The sequence below is a fragment of the Manis javanica genome, chromosome 9 (genome assembly GCF_040802235.1).
Source record: "Manis javanica isolate MJ-LG chromosome 9, MJ_LKY, whole genome shotgun sequence".
NCBI lineage: Eukaryota > Metazoa > Chordata > Mammalia > Pholidota > Manidae > Manis > Manis javanica.
In genome coordinates this window covers 47591408-47614452 of record NC_133164.1, presented here as the reverse complement: position 1 = coordinate 47614452, position 23045 = coordinate 47591408, and the positions used below count along the sequence as shown (strand labels likewise).

Here is a 23045-nt window from a genome sequence, read left to right as displayed (position 1 = left end):
GGATTTTTATTGGGATTGCATTGAATCTACAGATCAAGTTGGAAAGAACTGAATCTTAAATATGAATGTATATACATATATATTACATATATAATAATACATAATACATATATATATATATATATGTGTGTGTGTGTGTGTGTGTGTGTGTGTTGTATATATATATTTTTCTCTGTGAGGTAGAAAGTGGAAGGCTAGAGTGGCCTGGAGTTTGGTATTCCTCTTTCCCCAGTCCATTTGGGCTCCAATAGTACCCCAGTGAGTTAGGCTCTGATTAATGAGTCTCCCCTGAGGAAGGCCAGCATGCCTTTCCATATTTCAGGATGGTTCCTTTCCTCCTTCGACTGATGGAGGCATGAAGGGATTTCTTCCTGATAGTTACTATGGGGCCCTCATCCGGCTCCTGGAGATTAATCTCACGATATGGTGGAGGCCCTCCTATGACTAGGTTCCACTGAAGTTCTTAGCTCTCAGTGTTGACCACATTGAGCCTCTAGGTAACTGTCAATTACAACTGAGGTTTTCCTGCTTTACTCTGGTTTTCTTGGTCGTTTTAGCTCATGAGTTTCTGCTGCAGTAAGCTGTGACTTTCTGTATTTGCCTGTCTGTCTCTTCAGTTGGGGGGCAGCAGCTTGCCCTGTTTTCTTCAAATCGTTGGAGATTTGGAACTTAAAAAATTGGAACTTAAAAAAAGAATACTTTCAATGCAATTTAGGCTGTTTATATTCTTGTCCTTTGTATTACACAGACATGTAATAAGTCTGAAACAAGAAATAGAAATCTATTCAAACTAGACTAGCATTAATGGAATGGTAGTCAAAAAAATTCTTTTGGAAAGATACATGTGTATTTCATAAGAGTCCAAACCAATGGCATAAAAACAATCAGTTTTACAAGATGCTGGAACTGAGACTGCAAGTCAAGGAGCAGTTGCAGAAAAGAAGATGTGTTTTGTTTTATTTTTATATATGTATATTTTTCCTTAATTTGGAATCTTACTTATTCCAATATAAACTTTCTTTTGTAATTACAGTTTCCATCTGTCTGGGGCAATATCATGTAGGTTTATTTTCCTACTTGTTTCTTTGAATGAAGTTTTTATATCTCAACTCACAGATAGAGTAAGATTATCCTAGAGAATAACCCTGACTAATTCAACACGGTGTATTCACGAGCTTAGCTATCAAGATGGAGCAGAGAATTCTATGATGATATGGCAAAAGTTGTATTTATCTTGGGGCAAGTGTTTGTTCTGCTTTTTATTATATTACAGTGAGCTAAAAGATTAGTTAATTCCACTCTTCTCCATGTACTATAAATTCTCTGGTCAGAGGCAAAAAGTCCCTTGCATATGATTGCATTATTGACTCTCATTCACTGTTGGAGTCTGGGGGTTGCCATTAAGGTTTTGGGGTGACATGAAGAGCAAAGAAGTCAGTGGGAGTCATCATGGAGGGTGCTCAAAAGAAGCCACTTTATTCTGCATAAAGCTGTACTTTTTGTATTGCTATAGTGCTAACTTGTGGTTACATAAGTATTGAAGACACACATGCATGTGGCCCTCATGGCCAGGTGTCTGGCCTTCAAGGCCCTTATCTAGCTCCTTTCTCATGAGTACAAAACTCTGTGTTTTCAGATTTCTCAGGGCCAGACATATCTGGCTCCATACAAGGCTAGACATATTTGAGGTGAAGAACTGGGCAGCTTTCCTCATAGAACAGTAGGGAAAGGGGGGCCTTCCCTTCATTCCACCCCTTTCTATAGGACAGTAGCCATCTGCTTCTTCCTTGCACAAAAAGCAGAGCTCTCTGCCCAGAGCCCACAGAAATGTAAAGAACAGCAACAGACAAGGAGGCCACATGTCCCAGCGGCCACTATGGTTAGGAAACACAGCCAAGTGGGACCAAGCTGTGACCACCAAATATACAGGGGTTCTTGGGATAAGGCTTGTATCTGAGACACTTCATCATCAATTTCCTGCAGCATGGCTTGTATTTGCTGCTGGTGGTCTGGGTTATAAACACAGCAGTCAATGTGCAGTAAAGCACAGGTACCCCCTTTTGCAGCTGTGAGCATATCCAGAGCCATTTTGTTTTGTAAAACCACCTTCTGCATTTGGGTGCCTTCATCTAGCAATAGGTCGAGCAAGGACCTTGTTACATTTAAGGCATGATCAACATTCTGTGCCGGGGCTTCTATTTGTAATTCTACATCTATAGTGATAGCTCCTGGAAGGAAGAGAGCCACGGGGTGAAACCACCATGCCATCTGTTTGGGATGATGCCAAGGGGAACATACAACTTCCCAATTATGTGTGGCCCATGGCAAGGTCTGTAGTATTTATCCTGATAAGTATGGGCATCCTCAAGTACAATGACCTGTCCAATCCACAGGGAAATAGAACCATCCATATTCCCTACATACCCAAATGTTTTTTCCTGGCAGGGGGTCAGTTAGCACAGTGCCCACACGGGCACAACTCCCACCAGTGCTTAGGGGTGCAATTAACACTGACATTGGCACACAGTTCTCTGGGTAACCAGCTAACCATGTGATTGGGTATGGAAACCTGCTGTTCAATGCACAGCAGAGCTATGGTTTGCAAGATTACATGTATACTAGACATGCATCCCCAGCCATTATACATGGTACCCTCCCCAGGTGCAGTGTGTGCTGATTGTCCCATCAACTGATTGGTTGTGCGCTGTTTTGCTCCACCTTCGGCATAACATGATTCCATGCTTGAAGGCGTTCTCATGCAGACAGGTTGGCAGAGCGATTTTCCATGGCAGTCTTACAGTGATTTCCATGGGCAGTTCCATACACATCCAGCAGTGGGAGACATTATGTACTTGGCAAAAGTATGGGCCCGTGCCACCATACTGTTGCTCTCTGTCAACCTGGGTGGAAAGACAGAGCAGACAAAGGCACCATCAATGGCAAGTCCTGGTTATCTGGGCAAATACTAGCTACCTTGTCATCTTGTGACAAAACAGTGGCTGCCAAGGGTGGTTTTCCTAGTCTGTGATACAAGACCATTAGCGCCCGAAGACACTGGCAGAGCATCAGGTTCAGCCTTCAACAGAAATTGTGGTATTGGCCATACTCACATGCCCAGCATCCCTGCCAATATGGCTGTTGTCTTCTCTGGCAAGGAAGCAGTCAGTTTAAAAGGCCACTTTTCTATCCATGGTATAATGTGTAGCCCATGGGTCAGCCCCTCTCCCATACCTCATACAATGTGACCCATGGATGTCCTTCAAACACCAAGGTCCACAGCCATATCTGCTCCTCTGGATGACCAGGAGACACTGTGTGGGGCAGGAAGGAGCAGTGTTTCTTCCAGCAATTGTGGCTGCAAATCACTGGAGCCTTATTTTAAATATTTCAAGACACATGGGCAAGCCGCCAACCACCTCTTTGTGGAACTTTCCCCAGTGTTCCTTAGTTGCTCATTCAGCAAGCGTACTGCTGCAGGCAAGTGCTTTGCCCACTGCATCCATCCTCAATGTTTTAATTTGTCCTTTAACAGCCCATTATACCTTTGTGTCATTCCAGCTTCTTGGGGTCAATACAGCACATGTAATTGCCATGCAATGTCCTGTTGTCAAGCCCATTCTTGTATTTCCTGTCCTACAAAGTGATTCCCTCAGTTACTATTGACCATTAACGGGTGCCCAAAGCTGTCACATAAATGCTCCAAGGTCCATTTAGTAGTGTGTTGGGTAGTCTGGGTCATGGGATGGGCAAAACCCAATCCTGTATCCATGTCCACTGCTGTGAATACATATTTACATCTCTGATTACTGGGCAAGGGCCCTATGTAATCTACTTGCCACACCTGTAAGGGTTCTTGGTGGGCAGGGGAGCTGTCCCTCTTGCATTGGACCCAACGATGATGTGGGTAAAAGTAAGCACATTGAGCACATGCTTGCACCGCTTGTTTTGCATCAGCAAACATCAGTGGAATCTGCCATTTCTGGGCGACTTTACACATGGTTCTAGGGCCTACATGCCCTAGTTTCTTATGCAACCATAGTCCCATGTCCATAGGGGCCAGTTCCCAGAGCAGACTAGCCCTAGCCAAGGCATCAGCCACATCATTCCCGTGGCTTAATGCTGGGCGATGTCCTGCAACATGCTATATCAGGGCCCCTTCCTTTAACCCACTGGTCCACAGTTCTATCCACATCACCTGTTCCCTCATCCTGCTCACAGCACCAAGTGTTGGGGTCGGGGGGTTGCTGTTGAGGTTTTGGGACATCGTGAAGAGCAAAGAAGGAGGTGGGAGTCGTCATGGAGGGTGCTCAAAATAAGCCACTTAATTCTGCATAAAACTGTACTTCTTATATGGCTACAGTGCTAATTCATGGTTACATAAGTATTGAAGACACACATGTGTGTGGCCTTCATGGCCAGGCGTCTGGCCATCAAGACCCTTATCTAGCTCCTTACTCACGGGTACAACATGCTGTGTTTTCAAGTTTCTCAAGGCCAGACATAGCCAGGGTGAAGCAGTGGACAGCTGTCCTCATGGAACAGTAGGGAAAGGGGGGCCTTCCTCATACCTACAAAAGAGTTTTCTGTATTTTGAAGTTCAATAATAAAAATACCTGTTATTTTCTCAAAATATTTTTCAAATATTTATTTGACTTATTTTCAGATTAAGTGAAGTAATTTTTCCAAATCCCATTCCATCTTCACACCAAAATAATGAAATAACCGGCATCTTTCTCCTTGAAACATCTTAGTAGTCCTACTTCATGGTCAGCAGGAATAGGGGAGATAAAGCAATGAACAAAAGGCAAGTAAGAAAATAAGGCTTGAATTTCATTTTCTTTGCTTATTTGTTGTATTTTCTTAGGAAATGCAAATAAAACTCCCATGTAAATGAAGATAAACACATTAATTTTATCTGCTTGAAGTTTAGAAACTATGACACATCAAATAAATGTAAAGTACAGTTACTATTATTTACTTTGTTAATAATCAAACGTTACTGTGTAGCTCCAGGTGGAGTGGTTCTCAGCTCTGAACAAGTTCACTCTGGATTCACTGGGTCTGAATAACAGCACTGTAATGTTGAGGGTAAAAAGGTTTATACCAAGCTTTATTCTCACAGGGGCAGGTCCAGTGCTAGAATCATGTCTGCATGTGGCAGTCTGCAAGTCCGCCTCTGCCTCTGCCTCTGCCTCCACTCCAGCATCTGCCTCCACTCCAGGCTCTGTGCCTCTGCTCCAGGCTCTGTGCCAAGCACTGGGAAGAGCTCTTTATATAGCAACACAGGCAATAATGGCTTATTGCCAACATGTGTGCAAGAATGTGCCTGTGCAGTAGGCCAAGTATTGTATCATTGCATGTGCACAGTGGGCGAGTAAATGAGGATCAGGTGAGGATCCTGGCCATGGAACTTTCATTTTCCTACAACTTCTGTGTTGTGCTTATGTCTTTTTATTTTCATAAATAAATATAGAGCAGTTAAAGCTTTAAAATATATTTTCAGAAAAATGATAATATATCCAAAACTGTTACAGTTTTGCCTAGCGACTTCTGCATGTAAGCATATGTTCAAAAAAATAGCATATAATTTTTAAAATATTTTAGTTCCAAAAGATATTTCTTTCATTAGTAAAAATGTGACAGAAGCAATCAAATTAATTTGGTGACTTTTAAGCACTAACTAGGAGCTAGCTTCCTCTTTCTTTAACATATTCAAGGCACAGAATTGCTTTTAATTATTAGTACCATCCAAGTAACTGTTAAGGCTTTTGTACCAGTCTCTTTCCAGATAGTCCTAGTGACATTATTGCCATGAAGGGGAATTCAAATTCCATTATCTCCCATTATCTTACTAGCCATTTTACTACTGCTAGCTTTAATTAAGTTAAAATCTGTTTCACTTGCATTACTGATTAAAACTAATTGAGTTTATTGTTTAATTCTATCTAGAAAGTCTTATATTGCTTAAGCATGTTTATTTCCAAATGGAATTATTTTGGAGGGGAAATCTCTACAATATCAGTACTAGATTTTATTTCATCAATTTTATTAATGTATTCTCTAGATTTATCCCACTTGGGAAAATTTCTCATATTCAAATCCTAGAGAATAAATTTTTGTATGTTTAGGCAAAGAGGACTGCTTGACAGTACTAAAACTTAATCTTTGTAGTTAGGCAAAAAAACTGGCAACATAAACAAGCATCAGTTTTCAATTATTTCAATTCATAGAATAAAGAGTGGCCTGATTTACATTTAATTAATTTGGTATTTAAAGTGTATTACTGTGACTTAAAAACCAATTGTTAATAAGTGTTTAAGAATATTAAATGATAAAATATTACTAAGGTTTTAAATATTTTATATAATCTTTGTCATAAATATATTTATAACTAAACTTTGTGAGTCAAGAAGGAAATAAAATCAGCAATTTTTTTTCTTATTCTGAGTTATACAATATAAGATCTCAAAACCAGCAAATGCTCTTCCAAATTTACAAGTAATGTTGTTCTACAAATTTTCCAGCTCATGTAGCTCAATCATTGTACTGTAGCCAAATCTCACAGGAACTCTTTTAATCTTCTGCATCCACTGAGAAGATGGCAAGAATATAATCCTCAAAGCAGAGTAGAGCTAGGATAAAACACAAGTCCCAGAATCACTGGTCCACAGTTCACAGTAGGCTGAAGTCAACAGACAGTCACTCTTGGGCTTCTTTTGCTTTCAGCTCTGTCCAAGGGCCCTTATAACTCTGGCAGAAAATATAATTTGAGAATAGTTGAGGGGGAATAAGAAGATTGAATTCCAATCTTTGCAAGCTAACACTGATTTAATTTTTCTTTCACAGCTATGGTGGTATGGGTGTTTCTTTTTTTCCTTTTTAAGATATAATGATATCTTGGCAGTTTTCTTGAACACTGAGTTCTCACACTTAGTTTTCATGCTTCAAAATGATCATGGCTTATTGTCATTGGGATATTACTGAGAAAGGAATGTGAATCTTGTGCAAGCTTACCAGTTACATATGTATAGCTAATTATATAACTTAGATAATGCAGTGCAGTGTTTTTGAATTGTATCCATTTCTGCATTCACCTTGCTCTTTTTAATGTGAGAAGAATTGAGTTTCTTTAGCTTAAATATTCTCCCAAAGAAAGCTCATTAATAACGGTAATGAACATGAAGAATATGTGATAGAATAATTAAAGAATGGCATCTCTAATTTGGTAGAAATGTGGCATGGTATGATTATGCCTACCCTGTGTACTATAGGGGAATAAGAAAAACGGGCTCATAAAAATGTTTTATATAATATGATATTAGCAATATTATCAAGTGTGGCTGTTTGTAAAGGTATATTTTTATCTCTTTAAAAATATAAAGGACTTCCTCTAATTACTTGGATAATGAAAAAGCAGTAGACTAAATGTATGGTGAGTCGGTACATTGCTCTCACTTCTATTCTTTTATGTTTGATATAAATGTTGATATAATATAATATACACTAAAACTGTACCTTTTAGTGTATATTACTGTCAGTTTTGGGAAATACTGATATTTCAAGACTAATGGTTATATTATCAGAGAACAGTAATATTAAATTTTTGAAATGTCATCTAAGGAGGAATGAAGCAGTAACAGTGACTTCCTAGTTATTATTATTATTGTTATTATTATTATTATTATTGTTATATTATTAAGAGAAATTCAGTGCAACGGAAGAACTAAATACTTTTGATGGAGGTTGTATTTGCCATCCTAGGAAGTTAAGAAAAGTAATGATAAAAGAAGAGAAGGACTTGTCCATTAAGTTTGAGCTTGAAAGCTGTCTGTGAGCAAGGACATTTCAGTTTGTGTTGGAAGGTACTTTTTCTCATTTATTAAAAAAGGTATTTTTATATACAATGATTATTAATGATAAAAGTTATAAGATCAAATATGTACTGTACTATTTAAACACAAAATTTTATGAATTAGCATGTCCAATAAGCAAAATAATTTTCTTTTACTATAGTTGTCACTCAGCTTTCTGAATGTTCTTTAAAATTCATTTTCAGACTAAAGAAAATGCTAAAATTAAAGAAAATCATAATTAGATTATTAAAAGATTATTTTGTCAAGTCGAAAGTGTAAATAAATCTTTGCAAACAATTGTTCAAATATTATTTCCTGTATAAACCTATGTTCTCTGATTTTACATTTTGTATTCTGAACTGCAGTTTGATTTGAAATATTTAATTTATTTTCAATCAATACAGACATGATAGATATAAGAAAATCTGTAAATCAGTTTAAGAAATATCACTAATAACTACCTGTTGAAAAATATAGTCTCTGTCTGTAGAACCTCAGGTTCTGTATTTCTCAAGAAATTCTTAGGACAAGGTAGTGCTGTAGTATTCATGTTACATTTCTCAGAGCCATCACAGCTAGATAATTCCCTATATGCCAGTGAATGATGATAAGCCTGTGTTGAATTTCAGTATCTCCAGTTCTCAGTAATTCAGTGGAGAGTAAAGATCTATCCTAGATGCACTTTCCTTCAAGCAATGCCACACACTACAGTCATTCAAAATCCTCAGAGACCAATGGCTCAGCAGTATATGGCTCAAACTGGCAATATGCCTGTAGCAGCATTAACTTTTGATTTTTGCTGGTGCTTGTTTTCTATTTTTAATATTGCACATGAGTGTCAAAATTCAGACTTTCAGATGATGATAATATTCCAATGCAAGGAGATCCATGACTCTACTGCAGCTTGTTTTTATTTCTCCTGCTTTTGTAGCACATAACTTATCTCTAAGAGTTATGAAAAACAGATCATCACTTAGTAATTCTTAAAAATTTTGAAGGGATGCAGAAAGTAGGAAGGGAAAAACACCTTTAAAATGAGAATTTGCAGAGAATAAAGGTGCTGTGTGGTTTTGAGCCTGTGATTTTTGTCTACCTGAGCTTGCTAACTTAAGTCCAGTTCTTCTACCAGTACAGATTTGCTCTTCACGGGTCCTTTGATAGTCTCAGTAATGAAGGATGAGGAAATGTAAACATCCCTACAGAAACTGTTTACTTTAAAGCATATTAAACTGGAGATCGACCAATAATTTATACTAGCATTGAGAGAAATAGTTTCTGGAATGGTAAGCAGAAAGTTCTATCAATAGGTATATTTGAATGTACATAGTTACATGAGAAGTGAAATACAGGAACACATTACATGAAATCAGCTTTCAAAAAATTCTGATCAAAATAATTCTCCTAATGCCCATGTACAAACATAATTTTATTTTTATATCAGTTTCAATTTTATTTCCCTTATAGCATTTATTTATACCATTTTAATATTATTATACAATTGTCCCTCAATCTTTCACTTGAAGGTTATATACTTTTAAGGTAATTCTAATTCGTTTAGTAATTTGGCTTCTAATTACATAAACATGATAGGAAAATAACAGGGAAAGGAAGAAATTCTAAGAGTATCATTGACAATAAAAAGAGGACAACAAAAATACCAAAAGCAATGATTTGAGATAATTTTGTGCAAGGGTAAATAGTTCTGCACTGCACAATAAACCTCATGGCTATAACTACAGAAATTCTAGCACAGTTACATAATTACTTCTTAGAATAACAACCCTGAGTACTCAAGAATGATTTCAACACTTCCTAAAAAATTTAGAGGAATATGCAGCTTTCCCTATATGTACATATATGTAAATTTATCAAATAGAAAGTTTTTGTTAATTTCTTCTAAATTTGATTTTAGAGTTCATGGCTGAATAATGAATATTAAATAGAAGATAATCCAAGGAATAAAGAGAAGTGAGTGGGGAGGCGGTCAGTCCAAAATTCTGTAAAATTCATTGGCAGAAGATGATACAGCTGGAAAAGAACTTTTCTATTTTATACATGATAGCCTATAAATAACTCCCATGTTTTTGTAATAGAATATTAAAATAATGCATAAAAATGTGTTTAATAGTACCTCAATAATTGCTGCAAACATACCCTAAATTTATTGAGCATTATCAGTAGACACTGTTCAGTGGATATCTCCATAATGTAACTCTGAAGAGAAAAGGTTAAGCTGAGGGCATGTTTCAGTAGACCTGTGTTCTGTTTTGACACTAAAGCAGAACAGAGGTGGAATGGACACTGATAGAGTTATCAGCTGTACAACAAGACCTTGGAAATAGCTGATCGGTGTTGTCATAGAAATCTCTGTAGCAGAAATCCACCATAAGATTGCCTCATACAACTAGGATGCCTAAGGATGGCTTCAGGCATTGTTTAACAAAAGGGAATAAACAGTATGATCTTGCCATTTCTTCTTTGCCATCTCTTGATTCTACTCTTCTCTATATACTGGTGTCATGTTTTTGTGCTGTAAATGCCTTCTTCCTTTTGGGTAAGGGAGATAGTCACTAGAAGCAGCTTCAGGTGGTCACGTCGCAATTATAATAATGGGTCCTCAAAGACATTAGATAATTTTTCTTAAACGGTTCTTGCTGAGAAGACATGGAAATGATCTTGATTAGCCTGGCTCAGGTTATACGTCACTGTCTAAACAAATCTCTATGGTATAGGAAATATGAAACCATTAAATGTCTTAGTTAAATGTTCACTCCTTGAACATGTTTAGGAACAGAGCAACATGACTGACAGCTCCACCAGGTCCACCAGTGGGACAGTGGGACAGAAGCAATTCTCCAAAAGAAGAAATTACAAGCAAACACATGCTTGTGCAATTCATGGTCTCTTGACACAATAGTTCTCAAGGGAAAAATAAATAAATGGAAGAGAAGATATTTGGTACTTTATAGAAGCTACTGAGAGATGAACCATATCAGCCTGAAAAACATGAGAAAACAAATTTAAAAACAAATAAAACTTATCTTTTGCAACCACTGGATCTCTAATAACTAAATTCTAGTACAATGACAACTATCATTACTATTGGCTGATATTTATCGAACACCTCTGCTATGCCCAGCATATTATATAGTTCATCTCATTTAATTTGAAACAGAAACTCAGAGAGATGGATTGTGTTATTAACCACCTATATAACAAATGTAGGGACGGAAGCAGTTCTAATTTTATTAACATGCCAAAGTTCATAAAAAGTCAAAGAAAGAGTCAAGATTTAGTCACATTTGGTTCCAGATGCCATATTCTTAACTCAGTATCCTATTACACTTTTAGCCCCTTGAAGCAGGAATTGTGTTTTTTAAGATCTGCATCTTTAGGGATCTCTATGATTTCATCTGTCTCACTGTACATGAACTTGTGCTTGTTCAATGACTATATCAATGTGGATGCATCTTCTATCTAGGAAGCCTCAAACTTTCCCTTTTAGACTGTTCCTGGCATGAGACTTCCTACGAAGTAAAGCAGTATTCCCATCCTACTTACAAACTCAGAAAAGGAAAGCAGAGCAGATATTTTTCTTTAAAATGATACTAGACTCATTCGTGCCTTCCTTTAAAACTATGAACCGAGGGACAGGTACTGCTTTGGCCCTTAGAACCACAGAAAAATCTCTAAGGAATTTATATTCTAGTGGGAAGGAGGAAATAGATAATAATGAACATAGTAAATAAGTAAATTACTATAATAGAAAATAAGTGACATGTGGAAAAATATGGATGGGGTAATAGGATCAGGTATACAGGGGGTTAGAATAGGAAAGGAAGGTGGCAATTTTAAATAGGATATACTACATAAACATTTAATCGACCATTAATTGCTATGAAAGTTTAAGTTCTTATAAAAATAGGTGAATTTGCTTAATTTTATTTTTTGAAAATACTTTCAGTGGCCTCATTTTACATTGTATTTGAATTTTTAACTCAGTTTATTATATCAATGCAAACATAATGTGTCTTTTGAAAATTTGAAGTGGAAAATAATTACAATGAATTTTTAGATTGTAGTACACATAAGAAAATAAGAATCCTACCTAACAATTACATAGCAGTGACTGAGATTTGAACTGTTTAAGTAAAATCAATTTAGATGTTGGCACACCGAATAGAAAGAAGGGAAATGTGAGTTCTACTTATTTTTTCATTGCTGAATTTCTACTGACCAAGTAGAAAGGAAAAAGCATTATTTTGTATTTGCATATATAAAAGAAAAATAGGTGTTTTGTTTCTCACCCTGCAGGACTATGTAATGAATTAAGGAAGGGATTAATATGTTTATTGCTTTGGGGGTTAATATGTTAATATGTAATAAACATCTGTTGGATGCACCTGAATAAGAAAATGTGGAAAATATCACATTACTCATTTAGTAAAGGAAAAATATTTGGCCTAGGAAGACACAATTTAATGAGAAATACCTGGATTATAGGAATGCTGTTTGTTTACTTTCTCATAGGGTGATGACTAAAAGAGTTCCTTAGTGTTTTATGGTTTAGAAGCTGTTGACAAATTTGCAATGAGTACATAATTGACTTCATATGTAGAAACACAATCAGAATGTTTATGGTGCTTGAAAATTTAGTTCTCCTAAATATTTAAATATTATCTGACCAGTATTTTTTAGTTAAGTCACAGACAATTTGAACATTTAGTTAGACATTACCTAGCTAAACCATAAAAAATTCTGTTTAGCTAACTAGAGAAACTTCACCTAGATGCTCTGTAACTTCTGAATTAGTGAAATCTAAATGAATGCTTTTTTGGTGATATTATCACAGTCTTTTCTATTTTATTTTAATTATTTACATTTTTGACTTGAAGGAATTTAAGAGTTAATGAGACTTTTGACAACAAAGAACACAGAAGAACCAATCACAGTCTAAGCAATAGAGAATAATTACTAAAGTATCTAAAATTAACTTTTTAAAATTTCTTAAATTTACGTATTTTATTCTTGTTTTTATAGTTAAGGTACATACAATAAAGGTCACATGTCCCAGTGTAATAGCTCAATGCATTTTGACATGTTTATACAGTCATGTAACCATCACCTAGATAAAGGGATCAAACATTCGCACTAATTTTGTTTGTAATGGACATTATTTTAAACTTACTGTTAAAAATTTTTTAATTAAAAAATGATTTCATATTTGAATATATGCTCAATGCCTCTGCCACTACAATGTAAGAAACTCATGTTAGGATGATAGTACATATAATTTAGTAGCCCTTCACAATTCTGACAATGCTTTGATTATTATGAGCTCTTTATAAAATCTGCAAGGAATATTTGAATGAGTGCATTTTATATTTTTAAATCCTTCTATTTCTTAAAATAAGTAAGAACATCATTACAGTTTGAAATTATGATTTCAGAGGCTATCTCCATCACTTACTAATGACTTTTTGCAACTCTTTTGAACTTCATTTTCTTGACCTAGAAAAGAGCAAAATAATACTTCACAAGGGTGTCCAGAGAATTAATATAGAAAACGTACTCTAATTGCTTTGTAAATTTCTTACTATGACAGCATGGAACTATTATTTTCCCAAATAGGAAGCAGAGTTTTTTTCTTTTGCTTTCCTTCCAAACCTAGTTCTTGACATATGGGTGGCATTGAATAAAATTATGTTGAATTTGAGTAAAAGTCCTCTGGCTGAACAAATTACAAATAAATTCTAAACTCCAGTAAATGTTTAACACACACACATGCATGCCCACACCCTCACACAGACACACTTTTTAAGAGTTTGTGCACGACAGTTTGCTAAGTATAGAATCTATATGGCAAACCAGCAGTTAACCTTAACGATTAAAGGAGAAAAAACTGAAAAAAAGAATAAAAGGTTACTGCAGAGCAGTTGATCTATTCTGTCAAAATGCCAGATGTCTCTTACTCTTTGCTTCTGGATATTATTAAAGCTGGCTTCAAGGCTTCTGTGTCTATCTTTCCCTCATTTTCTTTCTCTCTCCTTGTCCCAATCAACATGCTGGCTGCATTGCTCAATTACTGGACAAATGTAGCTTCCTGTCCTTCTCTGCTCAGCCACTTTTATAGCAGCACTAACAGATGCTATCATTAAAACCCTCAATGGGAAATCATGAATTAAGTATATTCTTTGCCCTTCTTGCTTTTCAATTTTCTTTCAAAAGCTAAGCCATCTGCTTTAGCCCTCTTAATATTGCAAGATTCTTTATAACTTCAATCTTACATTTTTCTTAATAATAAATAAATATTTAAACCCAAAGTCAGAAGTTTAATTTGTATAGAACCATTTGTTGGTACCAAATAAATTAAATTTGACCATCATAAGTTGGATCTTATTTTCTGGTGGTAATTTCTTATTTTAATCATATATATGTATAAGTAGTAAAGATCATGCTTACCAGATTTTACCATATGTAATTTTAGCAAAAGATAAACTTTCATTAAAATATTTTGTAGATTTATTCTTAAATATTGTTTATGAAAACTTAAACCATAATAACATTAAGTGGGCAATTAGAATATGAATGATCTTTATATTCACATATGAAATTATCTGTACTAGTCTATTAAAACTATAATACCAAGGTAAACTAAAATTAGGGACATGGAATTTAAATATATGTAATAGGTTATTAAAGGAAAATCTCATTAATTCAAAATTTATTATATTAATTAACACATGTGTTTTGTACTTAATTAGTTCCATTAATATACAAAAATTAAAGGAAAGCTCCTGTAACAAATTACCACAAATTTAACAGCCTTATACCACATTTAAAAAGAAAAATCTTGTAGTCATATTTTATAAGGTAGAAGTCTGACACAGGTCACACTTGTGCTAAAATTAAGTATTGGCAGGGCAGCATTTTTTTCTGAAGGCTTTAGTGTAGCATCTGTTTCGTTGCTCTCTCCAGTTCCTAGAGAACACTCACTCCTGGCTGTGGACCTCTTTCTCCACCTTCAAATCCAGCAACAGTGCATTTCTTTTATTATTCTGTCTCTCATTTCCCTCCGATTTTCTTCTGATATTTCCTTTTTTATTTTTAAGGTCTCTTGTGATTCTGTTAGATGCACCTGGATAATAAAGAATAATAATCATATTTGTTAACTTAATTCCATTTTCAACTTTAATTCTATTTTATTATGAAACCTAGCATATTCACATGTTTTGGGGATTAGAATGTGGACATCTTTCAGAGACATTTCTGCCTACCACAAATACTCAAGAACCTGATCATAGTAAGGTATATAAAATTTAGTTAAGAGAGTTGTATTTTAAAAATCATGGAGGAAATACTGAGTTTTAAAATAAATTTTAGAGCAAGTTTTCCTCCCTCAGAGAAAAATAATAAAAGCCAGATCATCATTTCACACAATCTCAAAATAAATGCAAGAATAGTATTGTATGGGGAAAAAAAAATTGAAAAAATCATACAAGAACATGTTGGGACCTTTTGCCTCTTTTAGGCCTGTGACGGCCACAGACTGGAGGTTTCCATCCTCCCTTGTTACTTCCGTATTCATGGCCTAACTAGTTTCCCGTGCGCACTCTCTTGGCCCTAACTCCACCTCCCCACCTAACCCGAAACCTGCCTGAAGACCCTAGTGACAGATGAGATAATCAATTCCCATTGGCTTTTGCTACTTCCTTATCTTCCCCTATATAACTGAGCTTCTGATGCAGTAAAGCTGAGTTTTGCTGCACCTCCAAGGCTGACACATCTACCAGCTTGGTGTGGTTTGTGTTCCCCCTGCCTCAGAAGGAGGGAGAGGATCAAGTCATTGACACTTGCCCTCTCGCTCAGCCCCAGGGAGCAACAGGCTGGTCCTGTTCATCTACTTCGCTCCATTGTTGCAAAGAGCAACAACTGGCACCCCATGTGAGGATCTCTTGCTTCGCTGACAAGCTAATCGGGCCATGGGTAAGTGTATTCCTGTAAACTATGGGACACTCTTCTTCCAAGTCTGATCTCTCCCTTGAATCCCTTAGGATCCTCCTCTGAAGTAGGGGCCTAGAGCTCTCTGACAGCCAAGCTATCAAGACCTGGGGGACCTTAGTTAAGGTCACCCCATGGCTGCCCGTGAGTAATTTGTTTGACTGGGAGACCTGGGACAGGGTGGAGCAACTCGTATGCAAAGCCCAGGTTAATTGGGGGGATATCGCCCCTCTGGGGACCTTCCCCACTTTAGCAGCCCTTAAGAGTTGCTTCCCTCCTCAACCACTGAGGCCGACTGCCAAGAACCTAGTGGATGGAGAGGCCACTGGGTTAGGAGCCCCTTTCCAGGGAAATTCTGATCCCCTTCCTCAGTCTGAGTCCATACCGGTAGGACAGGAAAGCCATAAAGAGCCAGATGAGAATCGTGGCAGTGGTGCCCTCGACCCTTTCGATGCTGCCCCCTGGCCTGCGAAATCCACGGCCCCCTTGTACCCACCACTTCCTGGTGCTAGTTCCCCTTCTAACCCTTTCAAATCACCATCAGCTCCCCCTCCCCCATACCAATGGGCAGGGGTTTCAGCTCCTCTCCCATATAAGGACTTATGCTCTCCTATTGGTGTCCACCTCAAGAGAATTCAGAGCTCCACCCACAACCCGACCCAGGGACATGTCAGCTATTGCCTGTCAATGTTAATCCCGGAGATAACTGACCTGTCCCCTGGTACCCTTGGGAGCCAGGTGACCTTAAGGAGTTAAAGAAGGCTGTTCTTGAGGACAGCCCCAACGCTCCTTGGACTGAGACCATCCTCCAGGGACTTGCTCACCATCCATGCACTGCCACAGAGGGCCCTTGCCCAAGCGGTTCTCCCTGGCCCCCTCTATATTAAGTGGTGTGCTTTGTGTAAAGAGGAATGCCAGCAACAAGCTAAGAGGAATCAAGGTGCCAACCCTGTAATCCCTATCACCATGGGAATGCTTGTGGGGACCTCCGAACAATTTTCCTAGGGACTCCAACAGGCCACCATCCCCCCTCCCTATCAGGACCAAATATGAGCCCTGGGTCTGCCGGCATGGAGGAAGCTTGAAGAAGGCCCCTCAGAATCCCCAATTGCAGGGATAAACCAATGGGCCAACAAAGATCTGGGTAGCTTCATTAATAGAGTTGAGGGGAGCATCAAGAGAAAGTTCCCCCCTGGGGATCTCAGAGATCATTTTGTTAAGATGATGGTGTGGGAAGGTATGAATCAAGAACATAAAATGGCATGTACAGGGTTAAAGGATAGATCCATGGAAAAGTGGATCATTGCCACCAAAGATATAGGTACCCACTCCCATCAGACCCAGACCATAGCTTCCGTGTTGCAAGCCTCTTGCAAGGATGATATGACCGCCCTGGTATGTGCTCTACAGCAGGCATTCCATGGTAAAGGCCATACTTGCTTTGGGTGTGGTCAGGAGGGACACTTTAAGCAAGAATGCCCTCATAAACAAAAGAGACCTCCTCCTCCAGTGAGGCCCCAGCCTCCTGGCTTCTCTCGCAGTCCTTGTCCAAAATGTCGGAAGGGGTCCCATTGGGCCAAAGATTGTAGATCTAAGACTGATATACAGGGTAGACCTTTAACCTCCAAAGGGGGCACTCCCCAGCCCCGTTAAACAAGGGGAGTCCCCCCACACAGGCTCACTGGACAATTCCTCTGTGGCCTGGGGTTAGACCTAAAATGATACTCACTATTGGGGTGAAAGCTTTCAAATGCCTCATTGATACCGGGGGGACAGGACTGTCCTCAGAAAAGAAGAAATTCCCCTCCACTGGAGATTGGTTCCCGGCCCTCCCCTCCTGGGGGTGGGTGGACAGACTAGCTCCCAAGAAACTACTGAATGGTTCCCTGGGTTGACCCAGATGGAAATACAGGAGAGGTGCACCCCTTTGTAGCTTCAGGCCTTACAGCCAGTCTACTGGGCCAAGATGTCTTGGGGGAGGCCGTATATTTCCACTGATCAGAAAGCCCTTTATGCGGATCTCCTGGATGAGGAGGGATACCAACAACAATTTCAAGGTGGCCAAAGGTGTCACCCTAACTATAGAGATGACCCCGCTTTTGAAATGATCAGAAGGGGCCAACCTCATTCAAACCCCTGGCCCCACCCCCAATCCTAAGGGCCACTGCTTCCCCCAGGGTGCCAAAAATAAAATGGATTCTGGGCTCCCCTGTCTGGGTGGAGCAGTGGCCTTTGCCTTCACAAAAACTGCAACAACTACATCTTTTAGTTAACAAATATCATTGGGTCACCTCCAAAGGTCAATGAGTCCCTGGAATTCTCCCATCTTTGTGATAAAAAAACCTAATGGTAAATGGAGACTTCTCCAAGACTTAAGAAAAATCAATGAAAGAATGGAACCTTTTGGTACCCCCCCAAAGGGGGCTACCCTGGGTGCCTGCCATCCCAAGTGACCAGCACCTAATAGTAATAGATATCAAAGACTGTTTCTTTTCCATCCCCCTCCATCCTGAGGACACAGAGAAGTGTGCCTTTTCTCTTCCATCCCTAAATTATAAGGGACCTGACCAGCACTATGAGTGGACCGTGTTGCCCCAAGGGATGGCTATATAGCGCCCCTATTTGTCAAGACTATATGTCTAAAATCTTATCTCCACTAGCAGAAGAATCTGACATACTCTTTTACATATATATGGATGATATTATCTTGGGAGCCACCTGTTCCCGCAAATTAGACGACCTCTTTAAAAGGTGCCTTTCCCTGCTCAAAAACTACAACTTTCAAATCACCCCAGATAAAGTTCAACAAACAGCTCCTTTTAAAATTTTGGGGACTACTTTAACATTAGATGTTGTCTCCCCTGTTAAGCCCCAGTTATGTATTCAAGACACATATATGCTACCACAGCTCCAGAAACTGCTGGGTGAAATCAATTGGATAAGGCCCTGGATTCCTATAACCACAGCTGATCTTATCCCTCTTTTCGACCTATTAAAAGGCCTTAACCTAGCTTCAACAGTGACTTTAACCCCTATACATAAAGAGACATTGACAAAAGTTCAACATGCCTTTGATAACGCTGCTTTAAAAAGATATGATCCAAACTTGCAACTGATCCTCTATATTATAGCAGGAGAGACCCTCCTCACTGCCCTTTTGGCTCAGGAGGGAGATCGCATACATTGGATACATCTATCTGTGGGAGGGGCACCCCGAGTGTACTCTATAGTGGATCAAATGGCCGACCGCATTGTCAAGGAACGAGATCTTTCTGTCCATCTTTTTGGGTGTGAACCCCACTCTTTGATCATCCCTTTTTGGGTCAATGATTTCTTGTGGCTACAGAGAAATAATTCCAGATTGGCAATGGCCATGGAAGGCTTTCCGGGGATAGTGGACTGTCACTATAGTCCCTATAAGTGGATGAGTTCTTTTAGCCATTTGGCGTGGCAGCCGCCAAAAGTGTTCCTCACTGAGGCAGACCCCTCTTTCTCCTCTGCTTTTACTGATGGGGGTAAATGGGGACCCTCTGTGGTAATGTTCCCCCCAGGCACAAGTGAATGCCCTCTGGCTATAATCCTCTTTCATGAGGTGCAGGGCTCCACCCAGTTTAAAGAGCTTTATGCTGTGGTTTTAGCTCTGTCTGAGATCCAAGGCCCTCTTAATCTGCTTTCTGATATCCTTTACATTGTCAATCTCCTGTCCAACCTTGTGAGTGCATACATCAGACTTGACAATAATCCCATCACTCCTTTAATGATTCAAGCCCGCCATTTGTTAAAACAGAGACTAGTTCCCCTTTTTGTACAACATTTAAGAGAACATCAGGACTTGCCAAACTTTTTGTCGAGGGGCAATGCTCTTGCAGACTGACTAGCTTCAGCCTACACAGTACAGGAAGCCACCTCTTTTCATCAACTTACACATGCTAATTAGAGGGGACTATACCATTGGTTCCCTCAAGTCCCCATCAGAGACTTAAAAAAGATCATTAGAACATGTAAGTCATGCCAGCCCTTTTTACAGGTTCCTCTGCTTCAAAAGAATGAAGTGAACCCTCGAGGCCTGAGGCCCAATAACCTTTGGCAGACTGATGTCACACATTTTGCCCCTTTCAGGAAGCTTAAATACATATTTCTAACAGTTGATACCTTCTCCCATGCTTGTTGGGCCACAGCTCATATGGGAGAAAAATCCAAACATGCCATAAGCCATTTTCTCCAGTGCTTTGCCATTTTTGGCTTGCCAGACCAAATCAAAACCGATAATGGTCCCTGCTTTATCAGTAGGTCTTTTACTGAATTCTTGAGTAAATGGCAAATCTCTCATGCCACTGGAATTCCTTAGAACTCTAAAGGACAAGCAATCATGGAAAAAAACAATCATATCCTCAAATGTCAATTGATAAAACAAAAAGGGGGAACACTCCCCCCCCATGATCAACTAAAGATGGCATTATTTACTCTAAATATTTTGAATTTTGCCAAAGGTGAACACTTCTCACCCTTCCAAAAGCACTGGACAATAACCGTTCCTTATCAGATGGTTAGAGTCAAATGGAAGGACCCCCTTACTGGAGAATGGAGAGGCCTGGACCCCCTCATTACAGCTGAAAGGGTATTTGGCTGTGTCTTTCCGACCAATGAAAAAAGGCTGATCTGAGTCCCTGCAAGAGATCTTAAGTATTACCCCCCTAAGGAGGGGGAGTTCACTAATGTCAATGATGACCCAGAAGGCCCCTCACCTCCTGAGGATATCTCTCTTCTCTCTCTCTTTCAGATTCCACAGTGAACCCAATGATGCTGGTCTTCCTGCTAATAGCGATGAATCTCCCATTAGCTAAGACAGGATTTGGAGATCCTGGTCAAGCAAGAGCCATACTATGAAAGACCATCGGAGACCCCTGCACGGCCTGCTCTTTCACCCAAACTCCTCCCCCCAAAACCTGTTACACTTCTATCAAAATCTGCCCTAATGGGTAATGGGCAGCCACACTCATGAAAGGGACAGAAAATGGATGCCCTGGAAGAGTTCTCACTCACAAGTGTTGGCCAGGCCCAAAAATATATCCACCCACCCAAGGGAAACCCCCCTCTGAGTGTCCTTGCACCACTTTTCATGCCTCCATTCAGGCTGGATGCTATAAGGAAGTTAACCCCTGCATTAAACAGAACAAAACATACTGGTATGCAATTCTGACAGAAGGCAAGACTGAATATGCTGACTGTCAAGAGAATAGGGGAGCTCACACTTTCTGGAATCGAGTTGCCCCTATAGGCATCTCTGATGGGGGTGGAGTCCAAGATCAGGTTCAACAGCATCAAATTAAAAAACTAATAGACAGGCTGATTGAAGACCAAAATCCCCCAATTTACCACCCTCTTAGCCTCCCGGAGACCAGGGGAGAATTGCTTCTTGATCCTGAGACACAATCAATCATACAGGCTGCTTTTACCTTACTCAACACAACCAATCCTGATTTAGCTAAAGATTGCTGGCTGTGCCTGAAGCTGGGACCATTATGAGTCAATGCTCTTCTTGTTAACCTGTCACAGACCGAGCCCCAGTGCCCGCTGTTGCCCTCAAGCTCTGGGGTCTATCTAGACCCTCTCTCCCCTAAAGGCCCATGCTTCAAAACTGACCCCCGTTCAGATAATACTAGTGGGATAGATGTAGGTCAAATCCACTATTCCTTTTGCCAACAAAATATTACTGTGAACAATACTTTTCTCTGTCCCCCTAATGGAACAGTCTTCATTTATGGGGGAGACGTGTTTGGCTTTCTCCCGACAGGCTGGACGGGGCTTTGTGCTCCAGCTGTAGTTTTCCCTAACATTGGAGTGGTCCCTAAAAATCAGAGCCTCCCTATTCCTGCTTTAGACCACATCAGAGGTAGATCAAAAAGGGCCATTCAGGTTATCCCCCTGCTTTTAGGCCTTGGGGTGGCCACCAGAGCTGCCACAGGGGCAGCAGGATTAGGGACCTCTCTGCATTATTATAAAGCCCTTTCTCAACAGATGATCTATGACCTACGAGCTGTGGCCAGCACAATTCTTGACCTCCAAGCACAGTTGGATTCCCTCGTGGCAGTGGTCCTACAGAACCATAGGGGGCTTGACCCCCTCACTGCTGAAAAAGGAGACTTCTGTCTCTTTTTACAAGAAGAATGCTGCTTCTATGCGAACCGCTCCGGCATAGTCCAAAATAAAGTCAAACAACTTCAAGAAGACCTCGAGAGACGCAGACATGAATTACAAGCCAATTTTCTTTGGACTGGGTTACCTGGGTGGTTGCCCTACATTCTGTCCCTCCTTTGTCCTATCCTTCTTTTGCTCCTACTGTTCACTTCTGGGTCCTGCATTATTAACAAAATTGTCCAGCTTGTCCAAAAAAGAATTGAATCAATTCAGTTGATGAACGTGCAAGTACAATACCAGAGGCTTGCCACAGAAGCCAGTGACCCCTGCAGTCGCTGTGAGCCTTATGATGAAGCCATGTCCATTGATTCCCCTTAACTATTGTGGAGACAACCTAAGACAGGCCACAGAGGATGAGTAAGCTTGGGACAACCAAAGAGCTGCAAGGGACCCAGTGATGGGTAAGATCCCCAGAGGGGAACAACCTAAGACAGGGGCCTTGTCCGCTGGGACATCCTAGAGCTTTTATAAAATAAAAAGGGGGAATTGTTGGGACCTTTTGCCTCTTTTAGGCCTGTGACGGCCACAGACTGGAGGTTTCCATCCTCCCTTGTTACTTCCGTATTCATGGCCTAACTAGTTTCCCGCGCGCACTCTCTTGGCCCTAACTCCACCTCCCCACCTAACCCGAAACCTGCCTAAAGACCCTAGTGACAGATGAGATAATCAATTCCCATTGGCTTTTGCTACTTCCTTATCTTCCCCTATATAACTGAGCTTCTGATGCAATAAAGCTGAGTTTTGCTGAGCCTCCAAGGCTGACACATCTCCCGGCTTGGTGTGGTTTGTGTTCCCCCTGCTTCAGAAGGAGGGGGAGGATCAAGTCTTCAACACTTGCCCTCTTGCTCAGCCCCAGGGAGCAACAGGCTGGTCCTGTTCATCTCCTTTGCTCCATTGTTGCAAAGAGCAACAGAACATACTTACAATACTAGGAATTGAGCACAATATTCAAAATGTATAAGGTAATGAAAGAATCATAAAGAGAAATTTACA

General features: G+C 39.6%; 1 long non-coding RNA gene across 2 annotated transcripts in view; it reads left to right on the top strand.

The window, feature by feature from the left end:
* The window catches only part of LOC140843516 (uncharacterized), a 41795-nt gene extending 18986 nt beyond the window's left edge, over window positions 1-22809 (top strand). The window contains exons 2-3 of one of the 2 annotated variants that reach the window (XR_012121357.1): window positions 15723-15839; window positions 20635-22809. This is a non-coding gene — a long non-coding RNA (uncharacterized lncRNA). Of the gene's footprint in view, window positions 1-7761; window positions 7863-9765; window positions 10255-15722; window positions 15840-20634 lie in introns of those variants that run through there. The other variant, XR_012121358.1, reaches the window with a different exon arrangement.
* Window positions 22810-23045: the final 236 nt, after the last annotated feature.